The sequence below is a fragment of the Callorhinchus milii genome, unplaced genomic scaffold, assembly GCF_018977255.1.
Source record: "Callorhinchus milii isolate IMCB2004 unplaced genomic scaffold, IMCB_Cmil_1.0 Scaffold2, whole genome shotgun sequence".
NCBI lineage: Eukaryota > Metazoa > Chordata > Chondrichthyes > Chimaeriformes > Callorhinchidae > Callorhinchus > Callorhinchus milii.
In genome coordinates, this window is record NW_024704743.1 from 16,240,511 (window position 1) to 16,254,881 (window position 14,371).

At 42.3% G+C, this 14,371-nt stretch overlaps 1 protein-coding gene across 1 annotated transcript in view; it reads right to left on the bottom strand.

Moving 5' to 3' along the window:
* The window catches only part of pou6f2 (POU class 6 homeobox 2), a 229,673-nt gene that overhangs the window by 58,830 nt on the left and 156,472 nt on the right, over positions 1-14,371 (bottom strand). The window lies entirely within an intron of this gene.

Here is a 14,371-nt window from a genome sequence, read left to right on the forward strand (position 1 = left end):
TTTCTATCAACCTCCTGCACAATAGCTCTGAACAGTAAGTGAAATTCCAAAAATATTATACCGGGTCAAAAACGTTTTCTTGCACATTGGGTCAGAGTACTAATGACGACACTTTACAACCAATTCCACAAGTGAGAACAACAGAAAGAAAAAAGCATCATATAAGAACAAAAGAACATAATAATAAATTAGGCGAAAGAAGACCAAGGTCCATCTAGTTCACCTTGCACCAGCCTGGCAGGCACTTGACATTTCCTGTCCCAAACTATACTGTATCCCAGACATTATTTTCTAGCAGAAATCTATCTAATTTGTTCTTGAAACAAACAATACTTTCTGCTTCCACCGTCTCCCTAGGGAGTCTATTCCATAAGTTTACTGCTCGCTAAGTAGTGTTTCCGCAGATTTGTTCTGAATTAATCAGTCGCAGGCTGTGTCCTTCAGTTCCACTGTTCAGTACAAGATAAAACAGCTTACTAAAACAGCTTGTGGAGTCCTGCAGCTCAGTGGTTAGAGAACTCGCCTCGCAAGCAAGAGGCCTGGGTTCTATTCCTGGGCAAGATGAAATGTTGGATAAGTTTCCTTACTCCACACACCTCTGTTTACCTCGCAGTAAGTAGGTACCCGGTTGTTAGTCAATTGGCGGATCACTATTCTGGGGATAACAATCCTTCAAAAAACAAAATAATAATTTGGTCACTCAATCCACCACTGTGCGTGCGACACTCCTTTGAGCAATACTGCCGCGTTTCACCCGCAAAATATACAGTCAATTCACTTTACGGTATATTCTGTGAAGCGCTTTGAGACGTCTCAAAGACGTGATAAGGCGTTATATCAAATACAAGGATTATTATTATCTTATTAGAGATGGTGTAACATCTGCACATAGAACTGACTTTTGCTTAAGACAGAGAAATTGATGGCGATGAGGTGAAATAGCTGACATTAAAGAATGTTTTAGTTAAAGGAACAGGTTGCCCATTGTACCTGCTTTCCAACCCCACCATGGCAGACCCTTCAACATCAGCCTGCAGCATAAACTTTAACAGCCGTAAATCAAAGCTGCTCTTCAAGTAGTCTAAGAATTCACAGAATAAATTAACGCTATTCTGTAGCTCATCCTTTAATAAGGGACAATTAAGGTTTTTACATTGCACACCATGAATTGTTTTATACTGATAATAAAAAAGCAGTGACTGGTATTTCAATGAAATAAGGTTTAATACCTTAGACATGTTAAATCCGAAAGGGTGAATGTCTACACAGTGTTGCAAATATCAGATAAAATACCTGTTTATTTTTTTACAAAGTAGATTATACCCCTGTTAAAGAAATTAAATACTTTTGTGTAGAGGTCTTTCTAAACTCATGGGTACACCTTAGGTCGACTCTTGTAGAAAGTCACTCGGTTGAGAGGTAGATATTTCCCACTGTTCTTGAGAAATATTGCTGTGGGGTCAAAGATCATAATGCATTACAGAACATCACAATGAGGTAGAGAGAAGCAGGAGAAGGGGTGAGATAAATTGAGTAGTGTTGAATAGGGAATCTAAACTTAGGTTCTGGGATGTAAACTGGTGACAGTGTCTCAGATAAGTGGGAGGAAACTCAAAGAAATTCACAGGATAACCTGTAAAGTGTAGCAACTATATTTTGTAGATGAATGCAGCAGGCAATTTGTCCACAGCAATCTCACAAACAAGTGAATGACTAATTTTATTTGATGGATTGTTTGGCCAGGATATCAGGACAAACTCCCTTCTCTTTTCGACTAATGCCATGGGATCTTTAATATCCACCTGAACAGGCAGACTGGCTCTCGGTTTAATATCACATACAAAGGACGGCACTTCAAGCAATGCATACCAGCCCCAGTACTGCACTGGAGTGTACGCACTGACAATATGAGTTGAAAGTCCTGTTGTCAGGCTTGAACCCACCACCTTCTAACTCAGAGGCAAACGTGTTACCAACTGAGCCAGGCTGACAGACACCAACTGAGCCAGGCTGACACACACCAACTGAGCCAGGCTGACACACACCAACTGAGCCAGGCTGACAGACACCAACTGAGCCAGGCTGACACACACCAACTGAGCCAGGCTGACACACACCAACTGAGCCAGGCTGACACACACCAACTGAGCCAGGCTGACACACCAACTGAGCCAGGCTGACACACATCAACTCAGCCAGACTGACAGACACCACCAAGCCAGATTGACACACACCAACTGAGCTGGGATGACACAGACCAACTGAGCCGGGCTGATACCCACCAACCAAGCTAGGCTGACACACACCAACTGAGCCAGGCTGACACCCACCAACCGAGCCAAGCTGACACCATTTAGGAGCAAAGAGGACAGATCTCCTTGAAGCCACAACTGAAGTATAAATGTTTCGAAAGCAGTTAAGATCATTAGAAATATAAATCCCAGTTTAAAAGTTAAGAAAGTCAGTCAATCAATGAACTTATTACACTGAGTTCTGCTACACTGGTTGTTTTCATTATCTTTTGGTGCATGGAGGATTACAGTGTAGAGGCTGGGGAACTGGTTGGCAGTGATATATTTTCAGTGCAGAAATGTTTGGTAACGAGCATAAAAATGTTCCTTTTAAAAATGAAGGTGGCTCCCATTTTCCGGGATGTTTTACACAGGAAAAAAATGTCAATACTCTCTCTCTCCCTTTCTCTCTCCTCTTTCTCTATCCCCCCCCCCCCCCCCCCCCCTTCTCCCTCTCTCTCTCTGTGGAAGCATTCTGTTTCCAAAAAAGCTCAGACCAGGGCTATCAACACACTGATAAATTATGCTTTAAAAAGTCTAAATAAAATTAAAGTTGTTTCACGAGTAATACACAGGCCAGTGTAACACAGAGACCAGTAACACACAGACCAGTAACACACAGACCAGTGTAACACACACACACCAGTAACACACAGACTAGTACTAGACAGAGCAATGTAATACACAGACCACTGACACACAATCTTACTGATCTTGAAGACCTATGTCAGGTCACCCTTAAACTCGGCTCTCGTAGGGAAAATTAATTCGAATTTAAGGTCATTATCCTCATTTTCAAATCTGTCCACCTGCTTCATGTCCCAATGCTATACTCCCACCTCCCCCCCACTCACACACACTGTTGGTGGGTGAGCTTTCAGCCTTTCTGCTCCGACTCTCTGAACTTCATCCTCGCTAACCCCTCCCTCCTTCAAAACTCACAGTATGTTCTAAAAGTCTTATCTTTCTGACTGTGCTTTTGGCTACCTCTTCACCCCCACCCTCAGAGTGAAATGCTTTGAGCCGTCCTGGTGACACGAAAGGTGCTATATAAATGTAAATTATAAGCAGAAAACTAGGTAGTTAAAGAAGATTTCTAAAGTTTGTGGTCCGAGTGTTGAGCGAGTCACATTTATCTGAAATTTGCACTAGGCATTAGCTGGCTCCATCCGTTGAGTGGAGCATTTGCTCAGAGCTTTGGATGTTTTCGTGAGTGTGGGCTGTGGCACTCCCTCACATAACCTGGCAAAGGATTATGTGAAATCGACATTATAAAAAATGTTGCGGGTTACACAAGCTATTCATAACTAAAACCATTAACACTATCAACAGCAGTTTGGTGCAAGAAATCAAATAATGAAAACTAACCAACTGTGTGGCGGGGGAATGAACCAGAAAATTAGATTATTGGCCAACAGCAATATTGCAATGTAAATGTCAATTTAGTAATTGTAAAAGTTATTCCTGCCTTTGCCAGAAATATGGATTAATTAAAGCGCACGTGCCTAAAAACCTGCACCAGAAATAGGGATTAAACTATGTATGCCTGGAACCCTTCACCCAAAGTGTGAAATAATTTAAGTGTTGAAGCCTGAGCACCAGACGCAAGGTGCAGATAGTGAAGGTATAAAGTGACAGGACTTCAAACTAGTTTACAGTCAGATGAGATGTACTGTGCGCCCAAGAAATTAAAACTGTGCAGTGAGGGAAATGTGGCAACTTCTCACAGCCGGACAACGCTGCCTTTTTAAAGCTGCTGCGTCTCACAAACCTTCATTTAAGGGTTGAGAACACCAGTTTGCAGTTTGCTCCTCAAACTGAAACATTTATTAGTGAATGAGTAGGACGGGTTGTGTTTTGAGATGATGGGAACACAGTCTTGTTGAAAGGTTTGCTCAGCACAGACTTACAACATACCTGTTCAGTAACATTTCAGTAACATCGTGTGTCTTTGATGTGAAGTCTGGGGACAGGTCACATCAGAAACCATAAGCTGTCCTCTTTCTGAAGCTCATTGACCTGCTCTGCAATTCCAGTATTTCTCAGTTTTTAGCACCTATCAGTAAATGGTGCGATTGACTTTCACTGTTTGCATTGGAACAACATCAAGCAGGTTATACATTCTTTTTATCAGATTTGACCTTAATGGTATATCTCTAGGCAGATAAAAGTCCTTTTTAAAAATACAGCGAAAAAAAGGAGAAAAATCTGATAAACTCTAAGTCTGTGTTTTCTAATTTGTATTTTGGTGTAAGCAGAACAAATTCTGCCTTATCGATATAGTAAACAAAACTTCTTATAAATGGATTGCTTTTGGAGCCTCATTTGTAACAAAAATATATGGGCAGCAGACCTTTGAATGCGAGAACATTTTACAGAGTGATAATAATAATAATAATAATTATTATAATAATAATAATAATAATAATAATCCTTGCATTTGATTAGCCCATTATCACGTCTTCGAGAGGTCTCACAGTGCTTCACAGAATATATGCTAAAGTGAATCGACTGTATATTTTGTGGGTGAAACGAGTGACATGAATAAGGATCAGCACTCAGAGAGTTAAAATAAATCTCACCAGGAAAAATCTCAGAAACACAGGTGCCTCGGGAGGTTTGTCAAGTGGCAGATCTGAACTCCTGTTTGCCGACACTGTCTGAGAGACTTACTGGAGCAATCTCAGATGTAATGAGTTTATCTGTACCTCACAGTCCTGCAGCCTGGGACTAGCACAGCGTGGTCATAAAAATGCTTAATTCAGACATAAACAGCAGCTTGGAGACCCAATACCTGTGCAAACGTATGTGTGTGTTGGGGAGGAGGGGGGAAAGAACTCCTAATAGTCACTATTATTAGAGTGAACATTCACTGCTCACTTTGTTCTGACATTCTGAGAAACATCGGGGTCTCATATGCTGGGGATTTATTCAAGGATGTGTAATGTGTGTAACTCATGGATCTTGCGTGTGCATCAAATAGTGAGATATCTGAATGTTGCTTGGATTCTTATCTACAAAACACAGTCACTACACTTTATAGTGTAGTCTGTGAAGCACTTTGAGATGTCCATGCAACGTGAAAGGCGTTATAATAATAATAAACCTTGCATTTTATATAGCGCCTTATCATTTCTTCGAGAATTCTCAAAACGCTTCACAGAATATACTGTAAAGTGAATTGACTACCTTTTGTAGGTGAAACGCGACAGTCAATTGCAGTGTCCCAAAACATTTGTGGATTCAGTGACCAAATTATTTATTATTTTTTTAAAAAGATTATTACCCCCGGAAAAGTGATCCACCAATCGAACAACAACCGGGTTCCTACTTACTGCTAGGTAAACAGACTTGTATGGAGTAAGGAAACTTGTCCAACGTTTTACCCTGCCCGGGAATCAAACCCAGGTCCTCTCGTTTGTGAGGCCAGTGCTCTAACCAATGCTACAGGACTCCACCAAAATGTAAGGATTATTAGTCACTGATGTCCATGAGGCTGAATGAGGCCCCTTGGCAATCGATCGGCATCTCAGTGTCAGACACATCCAGGCACCTGCAGCTTTCCAGGTTCAACAATCCTGTTGCGAATTCCATCAGGTTAAGAACCCATCGTTCTTAAGAATCTGTTGGTGCCCTGATCTGTTCAGTTTTCCCCCATCTCCGCAACATTGCCCGCCTCTGCCACTACCGCTCCCCTTGAGCCCCTGAGACCCTTATCCATGTTTTTATCACATCCAAGCTTGACTATGCCAACTCTCTGCTGGACGGACTTCCCAATTCTTCGCTTCACAAGCTGCAGACCATCCAGAACTCTGAAGCTTGTGTCCTCTCTTGTATCAGGCTCTACAAACCTATCAGCCACATCCTTGCCTGGCTCCACTGGCTCCCCACCCCCCAGAGGATCGATTTCAAGATCCCTGTCCTCATTTTTAAAGCCCTTCATGGTCTTACCCCACCCTCTACCATTGTGACCTCCTAAAATTCTACTAACCTGTCCACTCCGTCCACTGGACAGACACTGGCCCCCAAACTCTGGAACTCCATTCTGGAGTTCTTTTGCCTCACCCCTTCCTTCGCCTCTTTCAGGGTCTGTCTCAAGACCTTCCTCTTTGATTGCGACTTTAATCATCTTCCCATACCCCTTGTCCCCCCCCACCTCTTCCAAAAGCAATCCCCAGCCTGGGTGCAAACCTCAACTCTCCAGCGCTTTGGAACGTCCTCCTGAAGTGAAAAGCACTATGTAAATGCAATTTGTTGTTTTTGTTGTGCTCATGAAAGCTATGTTTTTTTTCCCTGTGGACACAGACCAGCACCCAAGATTGTCCTGGTCAAAAACCCCCAGTCAGCTGCAGCATTGGAGGGGAATGTGATGCAGGGAACATCACAAACTGACCTCTTCTCGTACCCATGCAACTTATGGACTCAATTCAAGCAATACCTCAAGATTGCTTGCACAGATCACTGCACAGCTTGACTTTCCTGTTATATCATAGGAAATGAGCAAAGCTGTGTGTTTCAGCATAATTAATGGGATGAGAAGCTCAGTGTTAAATTACATGGCTAGTCAAAAGCACTTGGCTAAGAGTTTGCATTTGTTCCTGGCATATTTTGTTCCAGTCCCGGGACTTTGAGGTCAGCATGGACCATGAGTCTGAATGGAATAAGAGGTGCTGGTGGGCTGCCCTGAGCCAGCTGGTGTTATAGATCAGCATGTACCAGCTCGCTTTCCTCCGCTTCCACTAATGTAACTCACTGGAGTGGCAAATTACATCAGACCTACAGCTGTAACCCGACATTATGATTAATTTGATCAGTAATTTCTCCTGTTTTTCATTTTAATCGGTGTGACTATTCTGCTGTGGCAGGTCTTTCAGATCTAATTAAGATAAATTTCTGTGGAACGGACTTGGCAGCATTTACAGTCAAATCCCAGGTCTGAGCAGGAAGACCTGCAGCACTAATCAATCAACTCGCTGAAAATCCACTGAGCACAAGCTCAGCGCTGAACCTATTAACACACTTAAGCAAATTTTGTAATCTTATGGATTTTCAGTCCCGCTTTTGTAACATCCTATTAAAAGTGCAATAAGCTAATAGATCATTTTATAAATACTTCTTGTCCAGCCCGCCAAAGCAGCGCATTTTTAAAACCGGATAATGAAGTCTCTCCTGACATGTTTGAGTCTCGAGCACTGCATATTCAGCTGAGTTCAGTTACGGTCTTCCTCATTGCAATTGTTTTCTTTTACTGCTGTTAGGAACACAGTTGCAGGCCTTTCCTTGTCCAGCTAATGGACACGAGCGCATTAGATGCATTTCCTGATGTTTAGTCGGTGAGACTTAGATACAAGTAGATTATTCTCCTACAGTGGAGCAATCATTTCTGAATGAACGTTACCAAGAGAGCTTGGATTTAGCCTCAAGTCAGCAGGTTTTATCCTGTAAGAGAGTCTCCAGCCCTGCCCCTTTCTACAACACTTTTTTTTGATCAGCCAAGAGTCTGACACATGCAGAAACCCATCACGATGCTTAAGAGTATCCCGAACTAAACGGAGAGTTCCATATTTCAATGCCAGCTACACGTGAAAATCCTCCTGTGTCTGGAATGGAATGCGCATGCTCTCCCTAAATAGACACATCCTGTTTACCTAATTCCAGAAAATATTAGGCAAGGTTGGTGAGAGCCAAGGCTTGGGGACCCCAGAGTGTGCGATGGGGTGCTGCTGGATTCCAACCAGCAAAGAATGCGTACCTTGCTTATTTACAATACAGGATACCTTTTGATCCATTATGTGTTGGTGCTCCCTCTCCCACTGGAGCTAATCTCATTCCCTTGCTCTTTGCCTATCATACTATACTAATGCTAGCTCCTCCACCAGAGCTATTAATTCCTCGGCCACACCTTTGTCACTGTTGTATTTAAATCCCTTCACGCCCTGGCACCCCCCTATCTCTCCAACCTGCTCTCTCCCTGCACTACTACCCGCTGCCTCCGCTCGACTGACTCCGGCCTCCACCTTGTCCACCTGGATCCTCCGCCCCAGGAACAAAACAAAAAATTGCTATTTCATTTCATGGCTGTTTGTGGGTCATTGCTGTGTGCAAATTAGCTGCTGGATTCATCTACACAAATACATGCTTTGAGATGAAATGTAGGGATTATCATTAACTAAATACTAAGCTTTTGTGCACCCGATAAAGGTGTAGGGAACGTCTATTTAATGGGAGCGATTGAAATAGACTTAATATTCTCACTCAAACGAATAGACAGTTTGATCAGATTGGCCATTCGGAATATAGGAACCGGAGGAGGCCATTCAGACCATTCCGCCCCTTCTGGGATTTTATTAGATTATGGCAAATGTGTTAATCCCATTCCACATTTTTCTCTCCATATTTCTTAATACCTTTACTTCACAAGTATCTACCTGCCTCCTTCTTTGTATCCACCCCAAATGATCATACATCTCTGCTCCAGTGTGTTCCACATTCACAGGCCTTTGGGGTGTAATTTATGTTCTTTGTTAATGGGATTCATTGACAAGGAATTTGAGTTGCAAAATGGAAAGTTCTTCCAATAATCAAATACTGCATCCCTAATCTCTGAAGCTCTATCCCTTAACCTTTCTGTCTAACCCTCCCTCCATCTGTTTTTAAATCCCATCTGAAAACATAACTCTTCACTTGCATCTATTGTCTTCTCCCCTCGCCCACACAGTCCCCACCCCAACTGTCTCCTCTCTCTCGCTCGGTATCCAACCCTGTCTTTGTAAATCCCTCTGAGATGTTATCCTACGTGAAAGGTGTTATATAAATACAAATCGTTGTGCTCCCTCCCGGCCTGCTTCATGTCCTGTACCCTACGATGCCCCACCATCGGCAGCTTATCTGCCTCCATTCTCTAAAACTCCATCCCAGTGTCCCTACAACTCATCCCTTCCCTTCTTCAAGGTACGTTCTCAAGATCTTCCTTTTCGACTGCATTTTCCATCATCTTTCCTCCCCACCCAGCTTGGCTCCCGCCCCCAGCTCGGGTGCAAACCCTAGACTGTCCAGTGCCTTGGGACGTCCTACCAACTTCAAAGGCACTATATAAATGTAAAGTGTTGTTGTAACCGGAATTCCACCAAGCTGACCTGCTCAGACCTGATGTATTTTGAAAGTGAAATTCCTGGGGATCAATGGATATTCTAATGTTATTTGATTATTAAGGAATTACTGGTAAATAATACCAAAAATTATATCCTTTAAGTGCGGAGGGACAGTCTCTATGTGTTGCACTGCCCTGTTCCACTCCTGTCACTAGTGGCATGAGTCTTTCACAGTAAGAATTTAACATGTCGTTTTCATTTCATTTCTCCAAGAAATACTGACAGTGTTTCCACATTTTCTGAATTGTCGGTGTTTTCATTTCTGAGAAATTTGAAACAGATGTAATAATCCTTTAAATTACTGTCCTTTTTTACAAGCAGTCTTGTACGTTATTGCTCTAAACTAATATTTTCACCGACAGTTCCTGAATAATATAAGAGGATGAATGCTGGAGGATGCTCAGGAATTCAGACATAAAATCCAGGTGTCAATTTCAGGGTAAAATAAGTTGGTTGTTTTAAGTTTTGACGTTTTTCATTTCTTTAATCTTCATGCTGTTATTTGTAATTTTTAAACACTTTTTCTTTCCGAACCCAGCAATAATGGCTCCTGAACTGGTAATTTAACAGTCGCATTGTTAAAGATTAAACCTTATGGATTTGGATTTGTTGAAGGAAACAGAAGGGAGAAAAATGCCTGTGTTTATTCCCAGTACCAGTAGAATAATATGCACTCAGAATAAAATTCATTTCAGCACCATGACCGATAGATGTCCCTTTCATCGTTCCATACATTTACTACTCGCTCATAAATAAATCCTATGAAGCGCTCTGAGACGTCCTTCTGACATGAAAGGCGCTGCATTAAATGCAAGCTTTATTTTTTATTTGTAACAGGATTCCTTAAAAAGGAATCTGAGTCGCAAGAGACAATTGCTTTCAGTAATTGAAAGTGCATCACACTGACCCATGGGAATTCTGCTTCTGGAACAAAGTTCCCTTGGAGTGGAATTCCTGTGAGTCGGCATGTATAGGATTCCCTGCTGGAGATGCATTTTGCTTCCCGAGCTACTTTTTGGGGGCGTTTGAGATGCTGTTGAGATGCTCCTGATATTTGTTTAGAAGGCACTGACAAAGGCACTGATTTGCAAATGAGACCGGTTTTATTTTCCAAATGCATGCCAGTCCTTTCTAGCCATTTTGAAGGGGGGGGGGGGGGTCAGTAACCAATTTAAATTTAAGTACAGCATCACAGAGAAGCTCTTTCGGACACAAACAAGCCATCATTTCATATTTACCAACAAAAAACATTAATAATTAAAAATCGCATTTGGAAAGATGTTAAATGCGCAGACATCCCAGCTGCCTAAATTTGAACATCCCCCTTTCCCCCATTAAAAATGAAAGAGTCAATCACAGAGCAGTTTAACCTGAGGGAGAGCAGGTATATGGAGTCTTCTGTCGACTACACTTCAAAATAGTACATAAGACCACTTGGAAGCCAAGACCACACGGACACAGCAGAGATGGACGCACCCCAAACCTGTTCAAGCTCGCTACACCTGAGCTCTGATTAGTTTCACCAACTCAGCAGGCAACAACAACTCGCATTTATGTAGCACACGCACGCAGGGCAGCATCCCAGAGCGTGGAGGAAGCCTATGGAGAGATACCCCCGTTGGGCAGCACGCACTACAGTTCCCAGGGGAAGGCGTTTGACAGACATGCTTCATATACACATGTAATTTGCGGCTGTTTGTTGTTGGTCCATACAGAGCATACTGCAAGCATGCTGCCTTTGTTGTAAATATTGCATGGCTCCCTCTCACTCCCAAAGAAATGTCCAGACAATGAGATTTGGGGGCAATACAGCATCCGTGAAGCTAGCTTTCTCGAAGACCGTTGCCCTGGTGCTGGCTGGGGAAACAACTTCAGGCTGTGTCCGTTTCAACTGAAGGATCCATCAGGGCTGTTTAAACAGAACGGCTTCTGACGGGAAGCACTTGATGTTACAATTCGCCCTGTGTAAGTGTGAGGTGGACTGTAACATACTGGAGTGACAATTCCACCCACTCAAACTCACTGGGTCCACCAGGCAGAAACGCCAGGCCCCGCTTTCTCTAGAGACAGAAAATGAACAGGACTGTAGTGACAGTCACTACACCTCACAGTAATTATGTGTAAAGCGGAGGTTTTGACATAATAAGGCTGTTTACTGTCTCCACAGTAATGGTACGAGGCACTGATTGAAAGTGGAACATACATGGAACATTTCCCTTAATGTTGCACTATGTTACAGCTAACAGACCTGAACAATTGCTATTTATATATAACGTTTGTCTGCAGCAGCCAAGATTATGGCCAACGGCACATGCTATAATATTTACTACTAATAATAATAATCCTTGCATTTGATTTAGCGCCTTATCACAACATTGATGTTATATCAATATATATTATTATTATTAATAACTTCAACTGTTTTTCTATCAAACAGGAAAAAAGCCTGATACACCGCACTTGAAATTTCTGTTCGCGCAAAGGACAAAAAAGAGATCTGCCGCCGTTGAGAGAAGAACAAGGACTGAGGGCTAGCACCTGGATTTTACCCACCGTCCAGCAGAAGCAGACCATACTCAGTGCTCACGTCTTAAAGGGACGGCGCAAGAATCTTTTTGTATGCGGATGTTGACCTGATGTGGAAGAATTCCATTTTTCCTGCTGTTTTCAATTCTAGCTTTGTGCACCTGGGAGCATTCTCTAATCCTGTGCAAATCCTTGAAGTTTCCTGCTGTCTGGTGCCTCTCCATGTTAATAATCCCCCTACAGCTCAGTCAATTTATCAGTGAGAAGTCTCCTACCGCCTTTGAATTATGTTACAGTGACGGATTTAAATACCAACCTTTTAATTTTAAACACTGTTTTGCTGATATTCTCACTGGAAAAGCAATGCTGTCAATTTAGGCGAAATCTGAGGGTTGCGGCGATTTTAAATGAAAGACAGGGTCACTTTTAAAGGCTGGTTGATTGGGTTATATAGTGGAAGATCACCAGCACCACTCAAACAGAACTTATATAGAGACAGAGAGAGACGTAGACAAACACTGAGAGATAGCAAGAGAAAGAGAGAGAGACACACACACACACACATATACACACATACAGTTAGAAAGCAGATAAAGCAGATAAAGATAGAGAGAAAGATAAAGAGACCGACTTATGTACAAATACACAGAGACAATTAATAATAATCTTTACATTTGATATAGCGCCTTATGATATTATCAAAAGGACCTCACGGGATATATTGTAAAGTGTAGTGACTCTGTATTTGTAGGTGAACAACGGCAGCCAATTTTGCTCACAGCAATGTCCCACAAAAGCAAACCTGAGATATCCAATGCACAACACATTATAATTCTGCCATCACCCCTCCCTCAGCACTATTATATTGATTCACTAGTCAAGAGAACTTACTTCACGAGTCCTGTTCCCACCAATTCCCAGGTCTCATTGTTTCCGGTGGCTGGGCAAATGCAAATGTCACCGTCTTGCTCTCAAAACTGGAATCATTCTGATTTGGTTTTAAATGGATGAGGGTCCAGAATTTAGCAAATTGTTGAATTCATTCTGAACTTCGAAGCTGGTTTACTTTGTATTTTACAGAAAAACAGCTTCAAAATCAAGTATTTGTCAAATTCTGCATTCTCTGAAATAATAATAATAATAATTGTGGAGTCCTGTAGCTCGGTGGTTAGAGCACTCGCTTTGCAAGTGAGAGACCTGAGTTCAATTCCGGGCAGGGCGAAACCTTGGGCAAGTTTCCTTACTCCACACGCCTAATAATAATCCCTCCAAATAATAAATAATAAATTGGTCATTTTCAATCTATGACTGTTTGTGGGACACTGCTGTGCACAATTGGTTGCCGGGTTCGCCCACAAATATACAGTCAATTCACTTTACAGTGTGTTCTGTGAAGCGCTTTGGGACGTCCTCCCGACGTGAAAAGCGCTATTTCAAATGCAAGGATTATTATTATTCTCTGAAATGATAAGAAAGTAGAATAAATCTAGATCCAGGTGGAATTTCTATGCCAAAGTGTGTATTCTGAAAAAAGAAGATAGAATGGAAATCTACCCTTAAGTCTTAACACTCTCAATGTCTAGTCAGATTGAAGGTGTGGGAGAGGGTGAAAGAGGTCACAAGCTGGTATACTTGGATGCTTTTCACACCTGGCCTGTTACTTTTTATTGCTGTATAATAAAGACTGAAACCAGCGTTTCTCAATCTTCTTTGTTATCAGGGACAGGCTCAGTTTGTTCTTAAAATATGGCAGAGATTTAGTAAATGAGCCTGTCAGGTCACTCAGTCTAAAGAGATCTCCAATATGGACCGAGCATGAGTTTGGCACGGACTGTCGCCAGGCTCAGACTGATTGTTGAGAGACACTTGGCCTAAGCTACAGCAGACACAGTATGTTGTAAGTTTTCACTGTGAAGCTGCACACTAATGCACAGGGCTTTGATGCGAGTTGCCGGGCTGGTATTTCCTGCTTAATAATAAAGAGTAAAACTGGTGAATATTTCACTTTGCTTGTTGGTACTCCAATCACCACTAACACTTCATCGACCAAGTTTCACAACCCAATGTCTTAACATTCCCCCCCTGTCCCCACCTCCCTTGGTCTCTGCCTTTCATGTTGTCTTGCTTTGATTCTGATCAGTTTTACCAACTGTGAACAGAAAATGTGTTATTGATCGTTCCGCAAGTGAAAATGTGCAGCTGTATCAAAAATGTGTCACGCATTCCTTGCTGGGCACTCTCCACATGAAACTTAGCAAACGGCGAATATCATTGAAGTTGGGACATCGTCAACAAGGTGACTGAAAATATGGAACATGAACACTGCTGGAGCTCAGCTGGAGACTTGGGGGGTGAAATGCTGGAAAGATTTCAGTGGACCTGCCCCCAACTTCAATACAATGG